Here is a 25,359-nt window from a genome sequence, read left to right as displayed (position 1 = left end):
CTAATAATAGAGTATTTAAATAAAACTAAATATGACTCTGCTCTTGTCAATATTGAAGATAAAGCATATGGTTCTCAGAAACCCTTCTCTAGAAAGCATCTCTTAGTCTCATGTCAGGTTGTGATATCTGTTCACCTAACTCTGGCCAAAATAACCATTAGTATTAGAACCGGAAAAAGCAGTGGGAAGAGAATAAATATGAAATAATTATTTTAAAGCAATCTGTCTTAATCCTTCTTAATCAACAATAAAATATAGAGAGCAATAGTAAACGCACAGTGACTTGACCTTACCTTTGAAAGTCCTAATGTTTATTATGAATTGATAGTTGGTGGTAGAAAAAATATTAAAACTACTAAGGATTTATTAAAAGACTTATGAAAGCTAACCATTTGATACTGTTGTGTGTGGGAGGGTTATGAGAATTACAGTAACACAATTATGATTAATCAACATCCATGTGTCTCCTGAATTTCATATCTGTTACATAATGGTCAGCATTATAAAGGTAGGCTAGCCTCTCCTTCCATTATTTAGTTTACCTAAACATGAGCATTTCAGTATCTGAAGAATGGGCATAAAACATCCTAGAGTCTACATAGTCTTCAGTTAGAGCACACATTCCCTTTCACACACTGACCCAATATTGTTTTACCAACAAGGATGATGGAATTGTATACTAAAGGATTGGTGGTAAGTAAAACACATCCTCTCCTGCATCTGTCCTGATGGATCAGCACTCAAAGTGGACAGGGCCAGTGATGATGAGATCGCTATGTAAGCTAAATATCTACTAAACTTTCAAGTATTCCAAGTTAGTTTAAAACCACTGAATTTGCATATGCCAATATGATAAAATTAAACGAAAATGAAAGGCAGACATTAGGGAGACAGAAATTAGAAGATGATAAATATTCAATGACGATGTAGAGTCAGTAGTAGTAGTAGTGACTACACTAGTAGTGCCAGAAACACCCACCAAATGTAAAATGTACCAAACAAGATTATAATGAATTAGTGGCATATTTTTTGTGTTTTATAAATGGAAGGACAGAATATTGGATAACACTCAAAACAAAATGTATGTGCACAGATATGCATATATGTATGCATATTCACAAAAATACAACAGTGAATTATATCTGTGGGCTTAGAAAAATTAATGTGTTACCTTTATTGTTATACATGTATTCTTCCTTCACTTTTATGTTCTGCATGAAAAATGTCAGGTATGCTAAAATAACCTTTAAACATGTTTCTAAAGGAAAAGAATGATCACAATTTCTATCTAAAATGTGAATTCTAGTGTTGATTCTTTAGATTTGTGTGCTCTACTTGGAAACTATAAAGAAACTAATAGGTGTGGAAGGGAAGAATATACATGTTATATGTATTATACAAATAAATATGTATATATTGTATATATAATATGTTATAAAATAGTGAAAGGGGAACAATCAAGGAATGATATTTAAATGTGGACAGAAAGTAGGAGAAAGGAAAAAATATGAAAGGTATTAAAAACATGCTGTGTTAATGACCTTAATATAAACACACACACACACACACACACACACACACACACACACACACACACAACTGCTGAATAGTAACTTGAATGTACAGTGTCCAGTTTCAGGGATGACCTCTTTGTAATAGATAATGGTTTAAAGATCTCATCCCTTGAAAGGTTAATTTTCCCTCTCCCAGCAGTTGTCTACAGGTGGGTCCTTTTGAAATTTCTTTCTCCCACATTTGCATACCTATTGGTATTATCATTGCTCTACTCTGGTTCAGGAATCCATATTATTGAAGAACCATTTGTGAATTTTCTGCCATTTCTAAGAAGCACTATCTTATAATAGATTTCTTAGTCATCTTGTCACAATCTTTTCCAAAATGTTCCTTCAGCTTTAGGTACAGACAATGTCCTATCTAGATGGGATGTCAGTGAACTATAACAATGTCTATGAGATTTCTAATGTTGTACTGTGTTTTATATTGTGACGATTACATGTGTTGTGGCCAAAGATAATAAAAAGATAATGGTATCTTGCTTATTCAGGTTGATAAGGGGCGTATTGTGACAGTTAGTTTGAATTATCAACCTGTCACAAACTCGAGTCACAGAAAACAGATCTGCAATAGAGCAATTGCATAGAATTTTTTTATAGCAATCATTATTTTGTGGCCCTGGTTTTGAAAGATAGTCTTGACCACTACCAATTAAAGTAGTGAGGCCAGCAGAGTCTGGATAGCTGCAATCCTAAGATGGTAGTCTTGGGTTGTATAAGAAAAGTAGCTGAGTAAGGCCCAAATTGAGAACCAACTCAGGGAAACTACAAGGTCTGACACTATTACTGAGGCTATGGTGTGCTCCCTACAAAGGACCTATAATGACTGCCCTCTGAAAGACCCAATAAGCAACTGAAAGGGTCAGATGCAGGTATTTACACCCAACCAATGGACAGAAGCTGCTGTCCTGTGGTTAAATTCGGGGAAAGTTGGAAGAAGCTGAGGAGGAGGGAGACCTATAAGAAGATGAGCCGTCTTAACTAACCTGAACCCCCAAGTTCTCTCAGACACTGAGCCAACAACCAGGTAGCGTACACCAGCTAATATGAGGTTTTTTTTTTCTATTTTTCGGAGCTGGGGGCCGAACCCAGGGCCTTGCGTTTGCTAGGCAAGCGCTCTACCACTGAGCTAAATCCCCAACTAATATGAGGATTTTAACACACAGACACACACACACACACACACACACACACACACACACACACATATATATATATATATATATATATATATATATATATATATATATATATATCAGAGGATTGCTGGGTCTGGATTCAGAGAGGATGAACCTAACACTCAAGAGACTTGAGGCCCCAGGGAGTGGGGAGGTCTGGCAGGGTGGAGGATGGGGGTGTGGACATCCTTTTGGAGTTGGGGAGGGGGGAGTTTATTTTGTCTCATGATTTCAGAACTTTCTGAGAGAGTGTCATCAAGTGGTGATGAAGTATCCAAGCACATTATTCTGTGGTATCGACTTCAATTTCAAGCCAGGATAATCCAAACAATTCAAATGGAATAATGACAAAACGTCTGTGTAATAATAAATAGAATCATTAAAGATGTAAGTGAATAGGGTTCCATGAAATTCAGTAACTCCATCTACCTGTTCTTTTACCTGTCGTTTTGTATGTCCACCAGTCTGTCGGTTTACCAATCCATTCATCTATATGCCTTTCTTTGTTTTTCTATGTTTATCTCTCTATGTTTTTATAGGTATTTTATATCATGTTTCTTTATCTTTGTTTATTTATGCATAATCTATCCCTCATGCTATGTATCTAATTTTGTCTATCTTCTACATTTATCTATTTTCTAACTATCAATCAAGCTACTACTCTACATCATCATCATCATCACCATCATCATCATCATCACCATCATCATCAGTTATCTGTGTATATACCATTATTATGTCACACAGTTAAAGGATTTTCATTTCAGAATAGAAATTTTTGGTAGGGTAATTTGAGATGGCTGTAATAGCTATCTTCTCTAATTTACTACTGATTGCACATAATATTTACACTGGATATATTTGTTTATCTGTTCAATAAATCTCCACAACTAACTGTAGCTGAGTTTTTGTTTTTAATGGTGTCTTAAAAACTTATACTCAAGCCCTTTATTCAAAGCCAGTTGGAATATGAAAGCAGTCCTTCCAAACCATTTATTACATTCAGAGGGGCATAAACAGCAGACTATAGGGCTATTAGAAATAATAACTTCATTAGATTATTTGAGACAGTTTCCATGTCCAGGTTATCAATGTTATCCTCTATTATTAGGAGCAAATAACAGGGATATGATGTTTCTCAATTACATTGACTATTAAGATTTTGCATCTATCTAACCTCATTGAAATATGTATGATTCTTACTGTAGTGTTGTAATAGAAATAATTTTGAATAATAATATCTTCTCACATGGTAAATGAAGAAAAGAAATTAAATGCCTGGTAAGTCTCAAGAAGTCTTCCTAGAAATCAAAGATACGTTTTAAGTGTATATATGAAAACAAATGGATAGAAATGTGTTTTAAATGATGGCATTTTGTAAGATACATAGGACTGAATACTTGATTGAATTCAAAAGATTTATATTTCATACTTATGTAAGATGTAAAATATTTCTATCTTTCACTTGAGGTACTAAAATTGTATGGTATTAGTGTAAAACTAATGGGCCATTTATATCCTTTACCAAAATATCACTAATACAATCTAATGTATTTCTCAGAAAATAGAACTGGAATTTTTAATAAATGTGATAAAAAGAAAAACAAAATGAAAACAAGATATAGAGAAGAGATCTGAGTTTGTCATGTAGCTTTTTGGGAAGAATGTTATTGCTAAAATTCAACATAAATTCATACCTAATTATTGACTTTATATTAAAAAGTTAATCCAAAATTCAGCATCTAAATTATTTTATAAGGATTGGCAGAAGACTTCTGCTCCTTACGTAGTGGCCTTTTTCATGACTTTTATCAAATAATATAGAAATGGAAGAAAGGAGAAAGAGAGCCACATAGATACATTGGCTTTTATGACTTTGTCTCCATGTGAATCATTCATTGTATACATTTAAAGTTAATTACAGACTGAGAGAAGACTCAGTGGGGGAATGCATTACCACAAATCACAGAAACCCACAGATGAACAAGTTTGAAATTTGTCCTTCACCTTCTGAATGTATATCATACACATCACCCACATTCACACATGTCTGTACAAATATACACATACTTAATAATAATTATTATAATTATACTAACTAATAATAATAAGTTAGTTAATTGGGATCTCATACTCCTACTTGTGAGAATACACACACACACACACACACACACACACACACACATATATATATATATATATAATATACATATATATTTATATAATAATATAAATATATATATTTATATATCAAGATATCAAGGATCTCAGGGACTGATTAGTCACCAAACAGTGATTTTCTTCATTCAACTGAATATCAATTATTTATGTTCAATAAACTGATTTGGCATTTTGGAATTGTAGTCCCGAGGCATAGCTTTGGCTGTAAATGTAATTTACCCTCTAACTAGTGAACTTTAATTTACTTCATATAAATGTGTTGCATTTAAATCATTATATTTTTATTGCCTTATTGTTTTGCTAACTATACTACCAGGGAATGCAAGAGAGACTCCAACTTAGCAAGTGTATGTATATTTGTGTGTGTGTGTGTGTGTGTGTGTGTGTGTGTGTGTGTGTTTGTGTGTATATTGGTTTGGTTTGTTTTCTGTTTGTTTTTTGTTTTTTATTAGTAATTTTTACAATGTATCTTTTATATTTTTACAACCTTTTAATATTGGCCTGGTGTACCTCAAACTATTGACAATAGCTTGGGGTATAAGTATGAGCCCAATATTTGGATTAGCCATATTGTTCAATTTATTAAAATGGTTCTGTAGTAATATTTTAGTATACTTATTCATAATTAAAGGGTATTGTTTTACTATATGAGATTCTGAGGTGACTTACAGAAAACATCATGTAAATTTATATAGTGATAAAATGTGTAAATGTGTTTTAAAAGGTTGAGGGAATTGTTACTAGCTCGCTTGTAATGTTAGATATACTTTAAATTTAAACGTAGTTCACTACCATTTGTCAGATTTTTCTTGACTTTCTGACCAAGAGAGTACTGTACTTTTTCTCTTTAATCATTTTTTAGACTTTATATCCCTCCTTGTTCACCCTCTGACTGTTCCACATCCCATACCTTCTCTTCCTCCACCCCTGTCTCCAAGAGGATGTTCCCACCTCCCTACCTCCACCCCACTAGACCTCCACACTCCCTGGGGCCTCAAATCTCTTGAGGTTTATAGGCATCTTCTCTGACTGAGTCCAGTCGTGACTGCCTTCCAAAAAAGACAACAAGCAGCTGAAAGAATCGGATGCAAATATTTACACCCAATCAATGAACAGAAGATGGTGCTTAAATTAGGGAAAAGCTGGAAGAAGCTGAAGAAAAGGGTGACCCTATAGGAGGACCAGCAATCTCAATTAACCTGGACCCCTGAGATATCTTAGACACTGGATCACCAACCAGGCGGCATACAACAGCTGACAAGAGATCCCCAACACAAATACAGAGTAACTGTGCTTTGTTTTGCTTTGTTCTCCTTGCTGTGCACCACTGACAAGGTCTCTTGGGGATGTACATTTTCACTCTCAGCATAGCATACTGTAATACTTTACTATACTTCACATCTAAATATCAAAATCTTTTGAAAATTATAGGATTTATTTGATGTTGCTAAATTAAATATTATCAATTTGGTCTACATTTTGACCTAGATTTCAGTCTTACATTAATGTATAAAATCAGGAATTCATCATGTTGAAATGATAATTTGAAGAAACATATGGGTATTCTAAATTTATGTATGTGGTTTGAATAAGAATGGCCCCATAGCTCATATAAGTGTGGCCTATTTAAAGTAGGTATGGCTCTTTAGAAAAGGAAATATGCCATTAAAGGGGACAATGTAATTTGAGGCTTTAAAAGTCCACACCATGCCTCTTCTCTGCCTACATATCAGAACTTAACTCTCAACTACTGTTCCAATGTCATTAGTGCCACTATGCTCCACTTATGTGTCTACAGTGATGATAATGAACTAACTCTTTAAAACTGTAAGTAAGGCCCAAATTAAATATTTTCTTTTGTAAGAGTTGACTTGTGTCATGGTGTCTCTATAGCAATAGAAGAGTGAGTAAGACAGATATTGGTACTAAAGTTATGATGAGTGTTATGATGACAGGCATGACCCTGTTGCTTATTGGTAGAATGTAGATTTGGGGATTTGGGATTAGGAAAACACCATTAAATTGGACTTACTAGGCTATATCAGTAGGAGTATCCAAAACATGACTACTGAGAGGAAGAAGATTATGAAAGTCTGGGTCAACAAGTTTCAAAGCAGAAGAGGTTAGTGAGTGTTATAGAGATGATTCTTGTGATAATTTAGCAAAGAATGTGGCTGCTTTTTGCCTTTGTCCTTAAAAGTCTGCGACCCTAAATTAAATAGTTTTGAATTAATGGCATTGCAGAAGAGAATTCAAAAGAGCCTAGTGTTGACTGTGTTATGTGGTTATGAGTTATTACTCTTGGGCAAATGTATAAGGGAAAGGAGCAAACCGGACGAAGAAGTACAAAGTGTACTGCTTGATAAAAGGGAAAAGAGGGAGTATAATGGCACTAAGTCCAGGGCTCAACGAGTTAAAATATGGTCAATGGAAAGCATGATACAAAATGTAATAAAAAGAGGGGAAACATTTGGGAGAGGCCCCACCCTGCCAAGCTTCTAAAATGTAAAAAGTAATTAAATAAAAACTTAAGCAGAGAAGGAAAAAAATCTATAAAAGAAAGTTAATGCAGATGTAATTGACCTAAGTGACCAAGTTAGCAGCAGAACAAAATTGAATGTTTTGATCAAGTTTTTCTTGATTTAGATTCCAGACTACAAGGAATGAGTTGTGGATTGTTTCTCCATGGATAATGGCAGACATCAATGATAGGCATGTGTCAGGACGGTCTGTATATGGAGGCCCAGAAAGCAATGTATGAAGCTATGGAGGTCAAGCCCGTATTGTTTGAAAACCTCAAGATGCTAGAGATATCATGGGCTACATGTTGAGGAAAACTTGGGTTCAGGCATGGAACCAGCCCCCAAAAATGTAGGTTGCAATGTACAAATTTGAAAGGAGTTAGAATTTGAAGAGCCCCTGGACACATTTGGCTTGAAAAATATAGGGGTAATTTAGGTTTAGTTATAAGGGTAGGTATAGATATCCATATAGGCATAGAGATTAGCTCTAGATAGAGATGATACATATATACATACGTGTGTGTGTGTGTGTGTGTGTGTGTGTGTGTGTGTGTGTGTGTGTGTATGTGTGTGTATCAGGATGTAACTTTCAACTAATCATTCTATTGTGTCCACACTATAATGGGAATGGATTAACCCTCTGAAGCTATAAGTAAGCCTCCAATTAAATGCTTTCTTTAATAAGAGTTATCTTGCTCATGGTGTCTTTTCACATTAATAGATTCGTGACAAAGACAATGCCATTATACAACATTTAAATTCGATAAATATATAGATACTGACATAATCAGGAATGAATTAAATAAGAGGAAAATCTCAAGTCAGAGGTGGCATGTACAAGTTTCCTAAAATTAAATTTTGACCTAAAAATAAAATTGTATTAGTTTTTAATATTTTGTCCTTAATGTAAAATCCTGTGTCACACATCTCAGTCTGCATAGTCTTAGTGTAGTGGTCATATATTTTCTCAAGTGAAATAGAGTTTCTGTGAATATGGAGGTAGTTCAAATTTTATTTCACTAGTAAGGTAAGACATTTCCTACAGAGAATCATTGGAATGGGAAATCAGAAAATAGGTTCCTACCACACCATATTGAACTCATTTTTGTTTGGAAAAAAATTTCCCATGAAATTTCATTGGGGTTTTGGAATTCATTCAGCTGACCATCAGTCTTGAATATAGAATAATCCTGTCTCTATTCCTATAAAATACATATCTCAAACTCATTCCCATACTTTCTAGTGTAAACTTGTTGGGCTTGTAGGACTTTTTCTTCATATTTGCTCAAGTAAACCTTGCCACACAGGTCTTGCATTTCTTCATATTCATTTTATTATTGCAGCTGTTTTTCAGTTAGTTGATATTGTATCTGCTTGTGATAACAAGCCTTTGGAGGAAGAAGAATTAGAAAAGCCAGGAAGTTAGAATAGTTGAAAATCAACACAGCCAGGCTGAGTGGTTAAGAGCACTGACTTCTCTTCAGTCTTGGGCTCAATTCCCAGCAACCATATGCTGGTTCACAACCGTCTGCAATGGGATCTGATACCCTCTTCTGGTGTGTCTGAAGATATCAACAGTATATTCATACACATAAAATAAATAAATTAAGTAAAAAATCAATACTAACATTGATATATATCTAATTCTTGAAGACACAAATTTTATTAGAGAAACCGAAGCTATTTTATTGTGAAATTTAACAATATTGTATAATTTTTACTATAATCTTAATTACTCCTTTACCGTCTTTTGGCTATATTAATTATTTTGTTTGCCTTTGATAAAACTGTGCTAGATGAAATCCTTCTGCTTTATTCTTTATCTTATCCGAGAGATGATTTTTACACTAGGTTTCCAGAAAATTTTTTTCTAAAAATAGTTACATATTTATTTATAACATTTAAAGTATTTGGCTCATTGTTTATTTCAGTTTGTCTAAAAAGCATTTCTATAGCCTACAGTTTTTTTCAAAGCACTATATTGCCTTCATTTCCATTTTAATATGATTTTACTGCATTTGTATAAAAATTTCCATGCTTTTGTGACTGGATATTATTAATTTAATTATGAGTTTTTCTAAGCTATTTTATAAAGTTTAAGCTGTTTACCATCATGTAATTTATTTGTGACTCCTCTTCAGCTTTTTTTTCCCTCAATTAAAGAATTAACAATGTTTCTGAGGTCCGGGTTGACGATATTTTACTAAGAAATATTGAAATTCTTAGGCAATGCTTTTGTTATTCATCATTATAATAATATTTTTCACCAATGTCTAGCATACTGTTGTAGAAAAGAGAAAAGTTCTATCGATTAGACTCTATGTCCTAAGAACAGAGGACACAAACATGTCTAATCAGAGTCAGCTCTCTGGGAACTTGCAAGTGAAATGCAGATGGAGACGTAACATATACTACTCTTGCCAGAAGCACAACTTTCATCCCCTAGGGGGATGGAGGCAGTTTATTCTGGGGCCAAATATGAGTGATGATGGTCCAGGAAAAGAGTCAGGCTAAGAAAACATCCTTGTTCTAGTGCAGTTCTACTTTCATGAAGTGTTTATAGTAAGAGAACAAAAGAAGTCTTAATCAGAAACACTTTCCTATTCCTTCATGGAAGCACCAACCAGGTTTGTGGGCTCAACCAAAGCAGAGAAATCCCTGCTGTATCCTTGAAATGGTATCTGTGGACATTCTTAGCCTCTTGCCTGTGGAAGCTAGTGATCCATTAACTTAATCTAGTCCAAAATAAGCCACCTTAATTTGAAGGTTGGTAGCTCAGACACAGAATGGGAGAGGAATAGCTTACTGTCAAAAAGACTAAAAGGTAGTTAAAATTAAATTTAAATTATCCTCTGAAGATGAAACACTCCAAGTTCTCCACAAACATTGGAGTTCTTATCATTTAATCAGCCTTGTAGAAGTTCAAATGTAAGGGGAGGTTTCTTCCTAGGAATTTACATTCACATTAACAAGGAGTTCCTACTCCAATTTCTTTTTCACTGCTGTGATCAAATAGTATCACCAATGCCAAATTAGCAAAGGAAAGCAACCACTTGGCTTACACATATATGTTATAGTCTATCATTTTGGGAAGTCAGGGCATACATTTTATAGGAAATTTCAGCAGAAACCATTGAATACTGTTGATTTCTAGGATACTCTCTGGCTCATTCCATTTCAGGGTTAGCTTACTTGGCTGTATAGACAAGGGCCATTTCCTGAGCTATGGTAACAATTAGGATGGTTGTTATTGGTTGGGAATATATCTGGAATGTACTACATTACAAAATGGACAACACATGTGTGGACTTGCTTATTTATTCATTCATTCATTTGTTTATTTATTTATTTATTTATTATGAATTTTTTTATTTTTGCTTAATTTGACATGGGTGAGCACACTTCCAGCCTGGAGACTTGCAGTAGGAAGGCACAGATGTGCTACACCTTTGATGGAAGTCTACATAAGGACATAGAAAGGAAGCTTTTGTCCTTTTCCTGCTTGCCCTCCTCTTGCTAGAACATCCATTCTTTCATTGAGATTAGAGTCTACTTCTTCAGGATTCCAGCAGATACTGAAGACCAACTACTAGATCATTTGACTTTCTTTTTCAGAGCCAGCCATTGTTGAATTAGCTGGACCACAGTCCATTCCAATAAATCCTGTGTGTGTGTGTGTGTGTGTGTGTGTGTGTGTGTGTGTGTGTGATAATGTGCACTACAGTGAATTCTCTATGCTGAGTTTTAGTTATCTCTAGGAAATTTATTTGAACAGGTACTCCAGCCACAACAAGATGATATCGACAAATCAACTAATCAGTCAAACAAACAAACAACAATAGTAACATAAGTAATTTGGAGAGGACTTCACTATTCATAAAGGGGAAAAATTCACCCAATATTTTCTAATTCAGGAAATAAAGCTTTAAAAAATTTTACTTACATTTTCTTCCCAATTACACTGTTGTTCTCTTGAATATGTGTGGTGTTGTCGGCGCCTGCACCAACACAGTACTGAAAATTGGGCGAAAGCCTGTGGGATTAAAGAAACACATGAAACACCCTCGCTCTAGTCTCAGGATGGCACGCCCCAGGAAACACAAGAGACCGGTCTTGATGTAAAAGCAAGAGGCCTTTTAATAATAACGAAGCTTCGGGCCGACACGTATCTCACACAGGAGACAGGGGAGTTGACCCCGAAACTTAAAAGTCGGGGGTTTATATAGGGAAAGCTAGGGGATTTCGGCGGGGTTACACACGATTGGCTCATTCAAACATAGCAGTGAGAACAAAGAAAGAGTACATGCTAGAAGTCAGGGGCTTATCAGGGTCTGGAGGACACCTAGTTAAAGCATGGCCCTGAGTGAGCTGGGGGAGGTGTCTTCCTGCCAGGTGTTCTATGAATCAGTCCGGGTAACTCGGGCTGGTTTCTGCATTCCTTTTCTTATTCTTTATGGCCTGCTAGTCCTGCCTGGACAGTGTTTAGCCTTGAGTCCGTGGACTTTGAACCTTACTTTTTTTAATTTTTCTTTTCACACACACACACACAGACACACACACACAGACACACACACACACACACACACACACACGTTATGGTGTCAAGCCAGGAGAGGAAGAGAGGAAGAGAGGGGGGAGGAGAGGAAGAGTGGAAGAGAGTCAGAGAGAGAGAGAGGAAGGAGGAAGAGTCTCCTGTAGCTTTATTTACCACTTATATACCCAAGTTCTCCAGGTAGAAAATATCTGGGAAGCACAGTGGGAAACTCTGGCTCGTGACTACCTGGCTCCTGACTTAGGTGACAAAAGAACAACTAAGAGATCTGAATTAATTAGGGAGAAATCCGAGAAGACCAGCCTAAATCTCAAGGATAAAGGCTGAAGAAGCAAAAGGCAGAAGTAAATTGACCACCACCCAGGTGTGGCCCAGGTGTGTCAGTTCTACATGCATCAGCCGGGCTCAGCAAAAGTCATGCAGTGGAGACACCGGGTGTTTACTCAGGAGATACTTGGTCTTTTCTTCCTGTGCCTTAAATACATGGGAGAGGCTTGTCCAACAGTCTCATGACTATATGGCAGTAATCTTAACTGTGGTCATAGAATCACAAAGCGGCCAGGCCCAAATCCAATACAGTTCCCTACATGGTGTGTTTGTGTAAATATTATATGAGTTTATTAAATAAGGAGATCTTCCTTCTATATTAAATAATAATGTCTCAATAGGCTAAAGTTTTACTATGTTGTAATTTTGATGCCCTGTGACAAATTCAAAAATGAAAAACAATATGTTACCTTTACTATATTTTATATTTAAAATTACAGGTGATTCAAGTTATCATTACAGAGCTATTTTTTCATTTCTCTGCTTACATGAGTGAACACATAGGTACCTGCAGAAGTCAGAAGAGGGAGTCAGGTCCAGAGATGAAGATGGGCATCTGTAGTTATGAAAAATAATGTGGCAATAGCAGGAATAAGGGGGTACCTGAGGGGTCCATGTCAAAGTGTCCTCTGAGAAATTATCCACATGGCCGACCTAGTATTAGGGAGGTTTATTTTATGGGAAGGGAAGGGTGCATAGAACTGGAGTAGGTATAAATGCACACAGAGTCATGAGGACAGAGAGAGGAGAGATAGAGAAGGATGGAAAGAGAGAAAAAGTGGCTGGCCAGGAATGTGATGTAGGATCAGAGAGAGAGAGAGAGAGAGAGAGAGAGAGAGAGAGAGAGAGAGAGAGAAGCCTAGGTCTCTGGGAGGAGCCTAGTGGAATCATTTGTTAACCAGCAGCTGTAACCCAGTCATATCAGGATTCAGATTTGAACTCAGGCCCTTAGCCTAGCAGAATATGAACCTAACCTCAGATTCATTTTTCCAGCACTGCTTTCTCCCTCTAAGTCTAACATTAATTAGGAGTTTTAATACAAAAAACAATACTGAAGTTTCTTCTCTCTAAATGACTGAACAGGGACAATTTTGATAAGTTCTCTTTAATTTTCAGTTATTGCTAAAAATATATTAAGTATATCTTCATAACTTCTTTGTAGCAGAACATTTTCTCAAGAAACAATATACAAAAAAATGTTGACAGAGTAGAGGAATTTTGATCTCTTAGAATATCATGTGAATATGATTTTAGTTTTATATTTAAAATTGAAAGTTTTCTTTAAGAAAGGGGAGGCCTTTGGGATTAACAGCTTTGCTCACTCAAAAAGAGTAAAGTCTCTAGTGATTATTCTAAGTGGAAAGTAATTCAAACACTAGAATAATTCATTGTCTAATTGTGGGATGTCCTTGGGGACTACTTCTGAGGAAGGAGCAGAGAGACCTATAACAGCCTGCCTTTCCACAGGAGACAACTGCCTAGTTGCTCTTCTTTTTCCTACCAACACAACTCACAACTTTACTTCAGGTCATGCCTACATGTGCAGTTATACATATATCTCCATTGTCAGAAAATAGAACAGATTTGTTCATTTAAACTGCACTTTATTTTTTATAGAAAATAGATTTTTTTTTCTCTCCAACGATGCACAATGACCACCTTTCCCTTCCCTCTGGCTTAGGTTGGGACATAGAAATAAAAGTACCAAAATCCTGCCAGCATGTAGCACTCTTCCCTTACCAAATTAACAATGGTAAATACAAAAGCACATCTTTATACAATGTCCAGAAATGTATATACCAACATACATTTATTTATTTATTTATTTATTTATTTATTTATTTATTTATTTATTTATAGAGGTAGGTAGGTAGGTAGGTAGGTAGGTAGGCAGGTAGTTATTAATGCCGGTCATAATCATTTCTACTCTAGTTCTTTGGGCTAAAATGACTAGAATGCATGAGTGAAGGTTTTAGTGTGCACCAGCTTGACCACTCTGTGCAATGAGCTGAATGCAAATTGTCCTTGCCAAATGAGTCCCACACTCAGTTTGCAGAGGGCAACCTTCCATAGTAACATCTTCCTGAGTGGTTTAGGAATCTCCATAGGACCTTCTCAGCCAACAGTACAGCATAATATAACCCAGACCATCACTGGAATCCTTGCCTGTCAACAAAAGATGAGCAGCTCAGCCTCCGTATTCTCTATTACTAGGAGCTGTCCATTACTCTGAACTTAAATTCTATTGATGAAGAGGATTCTTAGGAACTGTTTCAAAAGTTTTGAGTCACAAATTTCAAAATATTTTGCTTCTAAGAAGTAAATAAAAATTCCAATGCCATGTTCTTTCTCTGTGTTAAATTCTTTTAAATAATTTGTCAATTATGACTATGTATGAGGGGGTGCACCTGTATGTATGTATCAGTCACAGGTATTGGGCATTAATCTTGTGACTCATAAATGCAAGGCAAGAGATCTACCACTGAGTTCTTCCTCCCACTCCCACGCCATTATTTTTATGTATGTTCCTCTCCTATTGAAGAGTATCCCCTATGTTTTCCCATGAGTCATGGAATAAGGACCAGTTGAAATCCTGTAGTAGGTAGTAAAACACTGTTTTTGAGGCAAGAATAAAGTTACTCAATATATTAAATTACTACCACATAAGACAATAGCCAAAGGGATATTTATATTTTACCATATATATTTTAAATATATTAAAAGATTGGAACTAAATTTCTAAAATTATAATTTTAATACCAAAAGACCTGTATGTTCATGTTAAGTTTCACTTTTATTAATTAGCTGTCTGAATTACTTGGTGTGGCTTGCAATAAATATTTGATACTCACAAAGTAGATGACATATGGAGCAATCCAAATGTTTGCCAGTAAATTGTAAACATCCTCTCATGGACACACACACACACACACACACACACACACACAAACATACACACACACTAACACACAGTCTCTTCAATGTTGATATTCTGTAACAGCTACAATAGGAATTGAAAATGGTGCCTATGACTGTAATGAGCACATTACAGAACAAAGCTCTTCAGAATAGCATATGGCATTTTAATTTAAATTCACTTCAGGGTAAGAAAAGTACTTCACCATGGAGTATAACGGAAAATAAATGCCTGTCTAGGGTCCTTTAAGTATAGAAAGGGGTTTTGAATAAGAAGATAATGCTATACTTAAGCACAGGAGGCACACAGCATATCTTCTTACTGGTGGGAGGAAAATCACAGTAATATTTTAGCTTTATCAAATACACATTTTATGCTTTCTTTGTTTTTTTCCTTCATTTTCCCTTATCTTGCAAATCTTTATTTTTTTCTTCCTATCATCTGCTTTCACCTGATACACTTTTCTTCTGAATCCTCTTTAATTAAATTATGACTGTAGTCTACTCACACTGTAATTTCTGCAAACCAATGATTTGAAATATAAAACTATAGGGCTCTTTAGACAATTTAATATTCTATGTTATATATACATTCTCCTTTTTGCCAATCAGTTAAACTGATTCTAAGGTTGCTCCACTTCTGAAAGCCCCATTGTGAATCCAGTAATTTAAGTTTGAAAAAAAATGCCATTTATCTCCATATTAAATAGTTCAGTAGCACACATATCTGAGGATATTATCATAAAAGTTATTTAGAAAGGCAATAATGGTTTAAAAAGTTCTTGGGCTTAAAAGCAAATATGAATCTGAGAGGGGATAGTGATGACATTATAAAGTTAAAAGTGATGGAGTTGGAAGGGAAGGAGTAAAGGGTAGGTTTGACTAAAAAAGAACATATACATTTATAAAATCTTCAAATAATAAATAAAAACATGTAAGAATGCAAATGTAATGAAAATGGCTAGAAAAAGGTCAACTCTCCATACCTAGCATCATCTGAAAGAATAAATAATCATTTACCCCTTTCTTAACCCTCGGGATTTTTCTAACTCAATTCTTTATTATTATTTTTTTTCTTTTTTGTCCACTCTAGATTTTATTCCCCTCCAAGTCCACTCTCTGACCGTTCCACATCCCATGCCTTCTCCCTCCCCCAATTTCTACCCCTGCCTCCATGAGGATATCCGCACCCCACCCACCCCACCAGACATCAAAACTCCATGGGGCCTCAAGGCTCTTGAGGGTTAGGTGCATCTTCTCTGACTGAACCAAACCCAGCAGTCCTCTACTCTATATGTGTTGGGGGCCTCATATCAGCTGGTGTATGTTTCCTGCTTGGTGATCCAGTGAGAGATCTAGAGGGTCCAGGTTAATTGAGACTGCTGGTCTTCCTACAGATTTGCCCTCCTCTTCAGCTCCTTCCAGCTTTTCCCTAATTCAACCACAGGAGTCAGCAGCTTCTGTTCATTGGTTGTGTACAAATATCTGCATCTGATTCTTTCTGCTGCTTGTTGGGTCTTTAGGAGGGCAGTCATGATAGGTCCCTTTTTGTGTGCCTAACTCAATTCTTAACATTCATTAACATCATGGTTGCTTTCAACCATCATGCAAAACAGCATCTTTTGCAGTAGAAAGAAAACTTGACATAAAAGCACAGCTGATGAAAAGGCAGCTAAAATCTGACAATGGAATGTCTCATCATAACTGATTCAGGTACAACACAATGTCTACATCTACGTCTCATGAAACACTGTGGGCAAGGGCACAAAAAGATCTTCCAAGCCAGAGGAGCAGTATGTTTTCTGTGTGACTGTGTCTTCTTTAGATGACAGGGAGAAGGCAACTATGAGATCTCCAAAGATGTGGCTGACTAGACAATATACAAACAATGACAAAATCAGTTGATGTACCATCACAAATGGGGTAAAACTCATGGGGACTTACAAAGAGATATAAAGCTACAAGCAATCATTGTTGACTGAGAAAAGGAGACTTCCCCAAATTTGAGCCCCTGAAATGTCTATATTTTACCATGCACTCAAACTAAATATACATGCATGTAATTAAGATGAAGAAAATTTAGCCTGTTGAAGTTATATAAATTTGTTAATATGCAAAAAATGATAAATTGATAAAAACAGAACATAAAGTTGAGAAAGAGTGGAATTAGAGAAAGAATGAGTGATAATGACACATCAGAAAACAAAATGTAAATATTTAGTGTAAATCAGGAACTTACCTGTATCATGTATCTAGGAGACAAACAGTGATTACCTATTTTTATAGTTTCATTAATTGTTTTTGCCTGGACAATTCCTTTCTTAACTTTAAAACTCATGGCATTGACATTTTCTTAAAAATTTAAATTGATTATTAAATAATAGACGTGAATTATTCATTAAAATATAATTTGTCAGAGAATTCTTATACATTATTCTGACATTGCCTTTTAGAGAAAGTGAATAGGCTAATTTGATGGGAAGAATTTCTATAAATTTACCATTCTATTTGGATTAGTCTAATTTACATAGTCCTTTTTTGAAATGTCCAGAGACTGGTATGTTTGTTGTTTCAGTATTAAGGATCACTATATTGGTAGAATTATATTGTAGAACATGAGAAAGGAAACAAGAATGAGCACTGGATGGATGCTGGACAGAGTCTTCTTTTCTACTTTTTTTCGGTATATTTTGTTATTCTGAGAAGAAAACTTTACAGTTTTGTTATTTAAGTTACAAAATGTTGCTCTTTCATATTTAGACACATATTTCTCATAACATGCACAACACAACATATCATTTGAGCATTAGAAACTTTTAGTTTTTCATGCCATTTTCATAGTCATAAGGCAAAACTACAAAATTGCGTTCTGTTGTATGCCTGTTTTGTCATTGAAAAGTAATTATCTTCATGAAAAAAAATGAAGAAAATTGCACTAATCTACCTACCTATCTCTGTCCAAATACCATATAGTTTGTATCACTATTGTTCTTAATATTACTTGAGGTCAGAGATGGTGATTCTCCCAGAAGTGCTATTGTTGAGGATAGTTTTCACTATCCTGGTTTTTTTGATATTCCATATGATTTTGCAAATTGATCTTTCTGTTTCTATGAAGAATTGAGTTGGAATTTTGATTGGGATTGCATTGAGTCTGTAGATTACTTTCAGCGAAATGGCCATTTTTACTATATTAATCCTAACAATCCATGAGAATGAGAGGTCTTTCCATCTTCTGAGGTTTTCTTCAATTTCTCTCCTAAGATATTTGAAATTATTGTCATACACATCTTTCACTTGCTTGGTTAAAGTCACACCGAGGTATTGGATATTATTTGGGACTATTGTGAAAGGTGTCATTTCCCTAATTTCTTTTTCAGCCTGTTTATCCTTTGAGTAGAGTAAGGCTACTGATTGTTTAAGTTAATTTTATACCCAGCCACTTTGCTGAAGTTGCTTATCAGACTTAGTAGTACATTGGTGGAACTTTTGGGGTCATTTAATTATATTATCATATCATCTGTAAATCATATCATTTTGATTTCTTCCTTTCCAATTTGTATCCCTTTGACTTCCTTTCATGATCTGATTGCTCTGGCTAGGACTTTGAGTACTATATTGAATAAGTAGGGAAAGAGTAGGCAGCCTTGTCTAGTCCCTGATTTTACTGGAATTGCTTCAAGTTTCTCTCCAATTAGTTTAATGTTAGCTACTGTTTGCTTTATTATGTTTAAGTATGGGCCTTGAATTCCAGGACTTTTATCATGAAGGAATGTGGAATTTTGTCAAACGCTTTCTCAGCATCTCCTAAATACCTATGGTCTTTTGATCTTTGACAAAGAAGCTAAAACCATCTATTGGAACAAAGATAGAATTTTCAACAAATGGTGCTAGTTCAACTGGACGTCAGCATGTAGAAGAATGCAAATCTATCCATGTTTATTGCCCTGTACAAAGCTTAAGTCAAACTGGATCAAGGACCTCCATATCAAACCGTATACACTAATTGAAGAAGTAGCGGGGAAGAGTCTCGATCACATGGGTATTGGGAAAAATTTCCTGAACAAAACACCAATGACTTAAGCTCTAAGATCAAGAATCGACAAATGGGACCTCATAAAATTGCAAAGTTTCTGTAAGTCAAAGGACACTGTCATTAGAACAAAACGGCAACCAACAGATTAGGAAAAGATCTTTACCAATTCTACATCTGATAGAGGGCTACTTTCCAAAATATACAAAGAACTCAATAAGTTAGACTCCAGAGAACCAAATAAACCTATTAAAAATGAAGTACAGAGCTAAAAGAGAATTCTCAGCTGAGGAATATTGAATGACTGAGAGGTACCTAAAGATATGTTCAACATCCTCAGTCATCAGGAAATGCAAATCAAACAACCCTTGAGATTCTACCTCACACCAGTCAGAATGGCAAAGATAAAAAAAAAAAAAAAACTCAGGAGACAACAGAGGATGTGGAGAAAGAGGCACATTTCTCCATTGTTGGTGAGATTACGTACTGTTACAACAACTCTGGAAATCATTTTGGAGGTTCCTCAGAAAATTGGACATTGCACTACTGTAGGACCCAGCTATACCACTCCTGGGCATATCCAAAAGATGCTCCAACATACATCAAAGACACATACTCCACTATGTTCATAGCAGCCTTGTTTATAATAGCCAGAAGCTAGAAAGAACCCAGATGCCCTTCAATAGAGGAATGGATACAGAAAATAAATGTGGTACATCTACGCAATGGAATATTACTCAGCTATCAAAAACAATGACTTCATGAAATTCATAGGCAAACAGATTGAACTAGAATATATCATCCTGAGGGCGGTAACCCAATCACAGAAAAGCACACAGAGTAACCACTCACTGATAAGTGTCTATTAGCCCAAAAGCTCAAATTACCCAAGATACAATCCACAGACCACATGAAACTCAAGAAGAAGGATGAACACAATGCGATGCCTCTCTCCTTCTTAAAAGGGTGAACAAAAATAGCAGGGGACATGGAGGCAAAGTTTGGAGCAGGGACTGAAGGGACGGCCATTCAGAGCTGGCCCCACATGTGGCATATATATATATATATATATATATATATATATATATATATATATATATATATCTATCCACCAAAACTAGATAAGATTGATGAAGCTAAGAAGAACATGCTGATAGGAAATTGATATAGATGTCTCCTGCCAGAATATGTCAAATACAGAGGTGAATGCTAGCAGCAAACGGCTGAATTGAGAACAGGATTCCATTGGAGGAATTAGAGAAAGGATTTAAAGAGCTGAAGGGACGTGTAACCCTATAAGAACAACAATGCCAACCAACCACAGCTCCCAGGGTCTAAACCAATACCTGAAGACTATTCATGGACTGACCCATGGCTCCAACTGCATATGTAGGAGAGGGTGGCCTTATTGGTCACCAACGGAAGGAGAAGCCCTTGATTTTGCCAAGGTTGGACACCCAGTGTAGATGTTTGGGGGTTGGAGGGGGTGGACGGGGAGGGGAACACCCTTATAGAAGAAGGGAAGGGAGATGGGATAGTGAGCTTATGACTGGGAAACAGGAAAAGGGAATAACATTTGAAATGTAAATTAAAAATTCCAATTGAAAAAAACAAAAGAAAATCATTTTACCTCTTTTTCAATTCCTCCTTAAATGCAAAAGCCTTCTTGAAGATCTGCTTCCTAGGATGTTTATCATGCCTACTTACTATGTATTGGTTATCTGCATGGCTAGCATGTACTTAAAGAGATAAATAGATGACTTCTTGGTACTCTAAATTTACTAGACTATAACATATTAAGAGAGTTGTATTTAAAGATAAACCTTTTGAACACTTTAATATGGCTTTTGGTCCCAAATAATCTGTAAAAGTTGAATATCAGGTACTCAGTTCAAGTAAGGAAAGGGAAAAAGTGTGTTCTCTGATTTTCATGTCTCCTTCTTCAAAGTGTCATTCTCTACAACATTAGGATTTTCTCATTTCAGGTTGTATGAACATGAATGAAAATGTTCTTTATAACAATGTTCAAATAAGTATCCAACATGGAGATCACAAGGTGGGAATGTAGGGAGGATGCTAGGTGTGTGTAGTGAAAGTTATTAGAAACCATTCAGCAATGTTTCCTATTGTAACACATAGAGTAAGTAAAGACAGGTCAGGCAGGAGCTTCAGAAAGATGTTCCACAAAGGAGTGCTTCAGATTAAATTTAATAGTATTAAATAGTACTCTCTACAGCACATTTATGGGCTTAAACTGAGTTTGGTCAATTCCTAGCAAATGATACTAAGTTTCACATCTTAAGAAAAAATTATATCTCATGTAGAGGTATTCTTGTTTTGATATTTGAGAATGGAGAGAGATTTATATAAATCCATCATTAAGGGATTATGTATAGAATTATACATATTCTTGTAAAGAATAATGAATAATACAGATTTCTTTAAAAAGCATTTGTTCTTTGAACATGAACATAATTTCTACTAAGGAACATGGAAGAAGAAATGAACAGATCAAGTACATTGGATAACAAACAAGTTGAAATAACCAAAAATTATGAGGCTTTTTCTAACAATATATTAAAAGTGAAGTATTTTAGAGAAAAAATTGTATTTAATTTCTATCATTTTTATTGAGGGAGTTAAACTAAATGAAATTAACTCATTTTTATATAATGGAATAACAGGTAAAATTAGATCTTAAGAACAGGATGAATAATTGTATTTAATCAGAATGAAATAATAATTAATGAAAACCATTTCATATTTTGAATGTTTCTGTCTATGGTCTGATCGTTTATTATTCTACCTAGTTTTTTTACAGGTTAACCAAAGTTATTTAGGAATTTCAGTAATATAGTTTTATCATCATTTGGGAAAATAAAAACAAAAGGGAAAAACATAGTAAGCAGATAATTTGCAAAAGTGTTTACATAAAATTATGTTTGTCAGTAAGCTGAGCAGACATACTAATAATGGGAATCTATAAGCACAGTCAATTCATTTGCTTACAAAATATAAGAATTACATGGCTTTGCTTTTAAAATAATGTTAAATAGTAATTTTAATATTTTCTGTTAAAGACTGTCATACTCCAGCTACTATTTGTGCTACACTCTATGCAGGCCCTGTTTGATATTTTATTCTATTGCTATTCATTCTACCACACAGGATGTACCTTTTCTGCTGTCTTACCTCTATAGGCTCTATCACCCCATCTCTACCATTTCTCTGCCCCATCTCTGTTATCATTCTTTCATTGCCAACTCTATTTTCAACGGTCTCTATTTATTTCTATCCATCTTTATACAAGTCACAAGAAATGTTTGTATTGGACTTTTTGTAAGTGAGGGTGGAACAGAAATATTCTGCATTTGTTAGAAAATGCTAGTGTAATTTGAATGCATTATTTGAAATAAGTTTCTACATTTTAAACATCAATTCTTGCAGTGATGTCTAAATAGGATCTTTACTCATGTTTTCCATTACTATACAAAGACTTTTTTTTTAAACATAGAGCCTTCTAAGCTCTCCCTGAACATTATTGTGATGAGTCCAGTCAAGTGACATTAAAGCCATCCAGCCAGCAATTCACATTCATTTCATTTACAATGCTGACCATAGACTACCAGCGTTCTAGTTTAAATTACATTAGTAGAAAGATCAAAAGTAAATTCAATCTGAGGAAGAAATATTTCACAGAAGGGATCACTATGGACACTGTTAACTGAAGCCATGAGACAGCACGAAGAAAGAAACAAAGCATGTCAAAATAAGTCATTTTTTCTTTTTCCTCTAAGTGTTAATATTGTTTCCTTCTATGTGATAATAGTGTTAGATTTTTCTCATCATATCCAGTTACACAAGTCATTCCTTCTGAAGCCACATGATGGAAGAAGCCTATTAACTACTTTCCTTGGTGTTCATTACTTTCTCAGCATGATATTGCCAAGTACAAAATCTCCCTACCACTTTGACCAATTTTGTACCATTTCCCATATATTTCTGTCTTTCTATATCCTGGGCTTGGCCACAGAGCCCCAATTTTTTCTTACACTAGTTGCACATGTTATGAGTATTTTACAGGAGATGTCACATCTCTTTGTCCCCCAAATCTTTGGGTATTCCTTCCCATAGCACAGGGATCTTGTGGAGAAAATAAGCCTTTGTGCTGGATTGTTGCTCCTCCCATGGCATTGTTTTTTTGAGGAATGTATATTATTCTCTCCAGAACAGATTCTGGTGAGTTTTAATTAGAAAAATTCCAACTTGGATGGTTATGAATTCTGACAGTCTTTTTCCAATAGGAAGATACCACTTGCAGAAATAAAAGACAGATGTGAAACGAAGCAATTAGAATGCAACAGGGAGCAGGTTGAAAATCCTATAATGTGAAACAATGTAAGACACTGAGCACGTTGTTTTATGGGTAAGGTAGTATCTCAAGAACAAAACTTTTCTGTATGGGTGTATACAAGAAATCTGACCAAGCTGATCTCCTTTAAATGGGTTCATGAAGAAAATATGTGAATGAAGAGACCAGAAAGCAGGACTAAGGCAGTACAAGAAGTTTGGAATTCTCAAAAACAAATACCTTTTATTGAACTCATAGACAGTTAAGAAATTATTATCCATGGCATTGCAATTCCATTCTAATTATGTGCTATTGCTTCCTAGGGGTTGAGAGGTGAACATATTCCTTAGGCTCAATTAATTTCCCTGTGTTCACAAGTCATAAAATGTCACAAATACATGTTTGAAAAAGGATACTTGAACTGAAATTACTTTATGACTATTGCTCAATTATGTTGATTAGCAATGCTGGAAAAATAGAGTGCGCTCATAAGTTCTTTCCTCATATATTATACTCTACACTATTAATACATCCCTTTATACTACTCGTAAATACTTTATAGAAATAGGTCCATATTTACTCAACCTTTCTAATAATAATATACCAAAAATGCCTAGAAAATATGATTTTACAAGGAAAGACATAAGTAAATAGCAATTTTTATTCATTTACAATATTTTTTTGCAATTTGATTGTTATAAGTGTTTGCCTGAGGTATATATTTATAGCATGTAAATGACTGCTGCCTGGGAAGGTTGGAATGGTCAGATCCCCTGCCATTGACATTTCAGATAGCTCTAAACTTCTATGAACATGATTACTTAATCCCTGGTATTTGCAAGCTCATCCAGTTATCCTAACTGTTGCCCCAACTCTCCACTTGTTGTCTCATTCTAAAACATAGTAAACACTCCTATTATCACTCAATTATTAAAAATTGAAAAGAATTTGATGTTTTAATTTTAGGTAATATGCTACAATTTTATGAGAGAAATATGATATCTAGCTATATTCACCTTAATAAATATTTTGATTCAAACTAGATAAATGAACTGCACCATAATAATTGTATCCTAGCCTATGATCCTCACTACAGGATATTCAATTAGGATATCATCATATAGCAATTCAATTATTAAGTACATGAAAGCATATACACACATATATATATAATTTTTTCATTAAAATTATATTGCTACATCTACTTTGATACAATATAATGTGAACAACTTACACCAATGCACAGACAGATTCTCCATTTGAAGAATAGTTTATGCGATTCTTGTATTGTTCCTGTGCAGAATTTATAGGGAACTATGTTTGACAGCCAGACATAGGTGCTTGGGATTCCTTGATTGACTTGAATGATTTCATTTCTGAGCCAATAACCTTCATTAGATTTACCGAGAACTATCATTAATAGCAGAAATATCAAAGTATCATAAAATTAAAGTATATATTAAAATAAGAAGAAATATTTCCTAAAGATGAAGTAAGTCAGGCCAAATGAACACAATATATGAATATTCATGTTTAGACATTCCTCTTAATATTAGGAAAAACTGACTTTAAAATTAATAGCCATCTAAAGGTGGAAGAAGAGAACATTACTCCAGCTATAACTTACAATGAAGCCACTGTTGCAAAGGAGCAAAGATTAAGTACTCCCTGACTGTGTATGTAAATGAGCATGGAGCTAGCTATTTTATGGAAGAAAAACAGGTC

This window comes from Rattus norvegicus, chromosome 2, assembly GCF_036323735.1.
Source record: "Rattus norvegicus strain BN/NHsdMcwi chromosome 2, GRCr8, whole genome shotgun sequence".
Classification (NCBI taxonomy): Eukaryota; Metazoa; Chordata; class Mammalia; order Rodentia; family Muridae; genus Rattus; species Rattus norvegicus.
Note: the sequence above shows the minus strand (reverse complement) of the source record.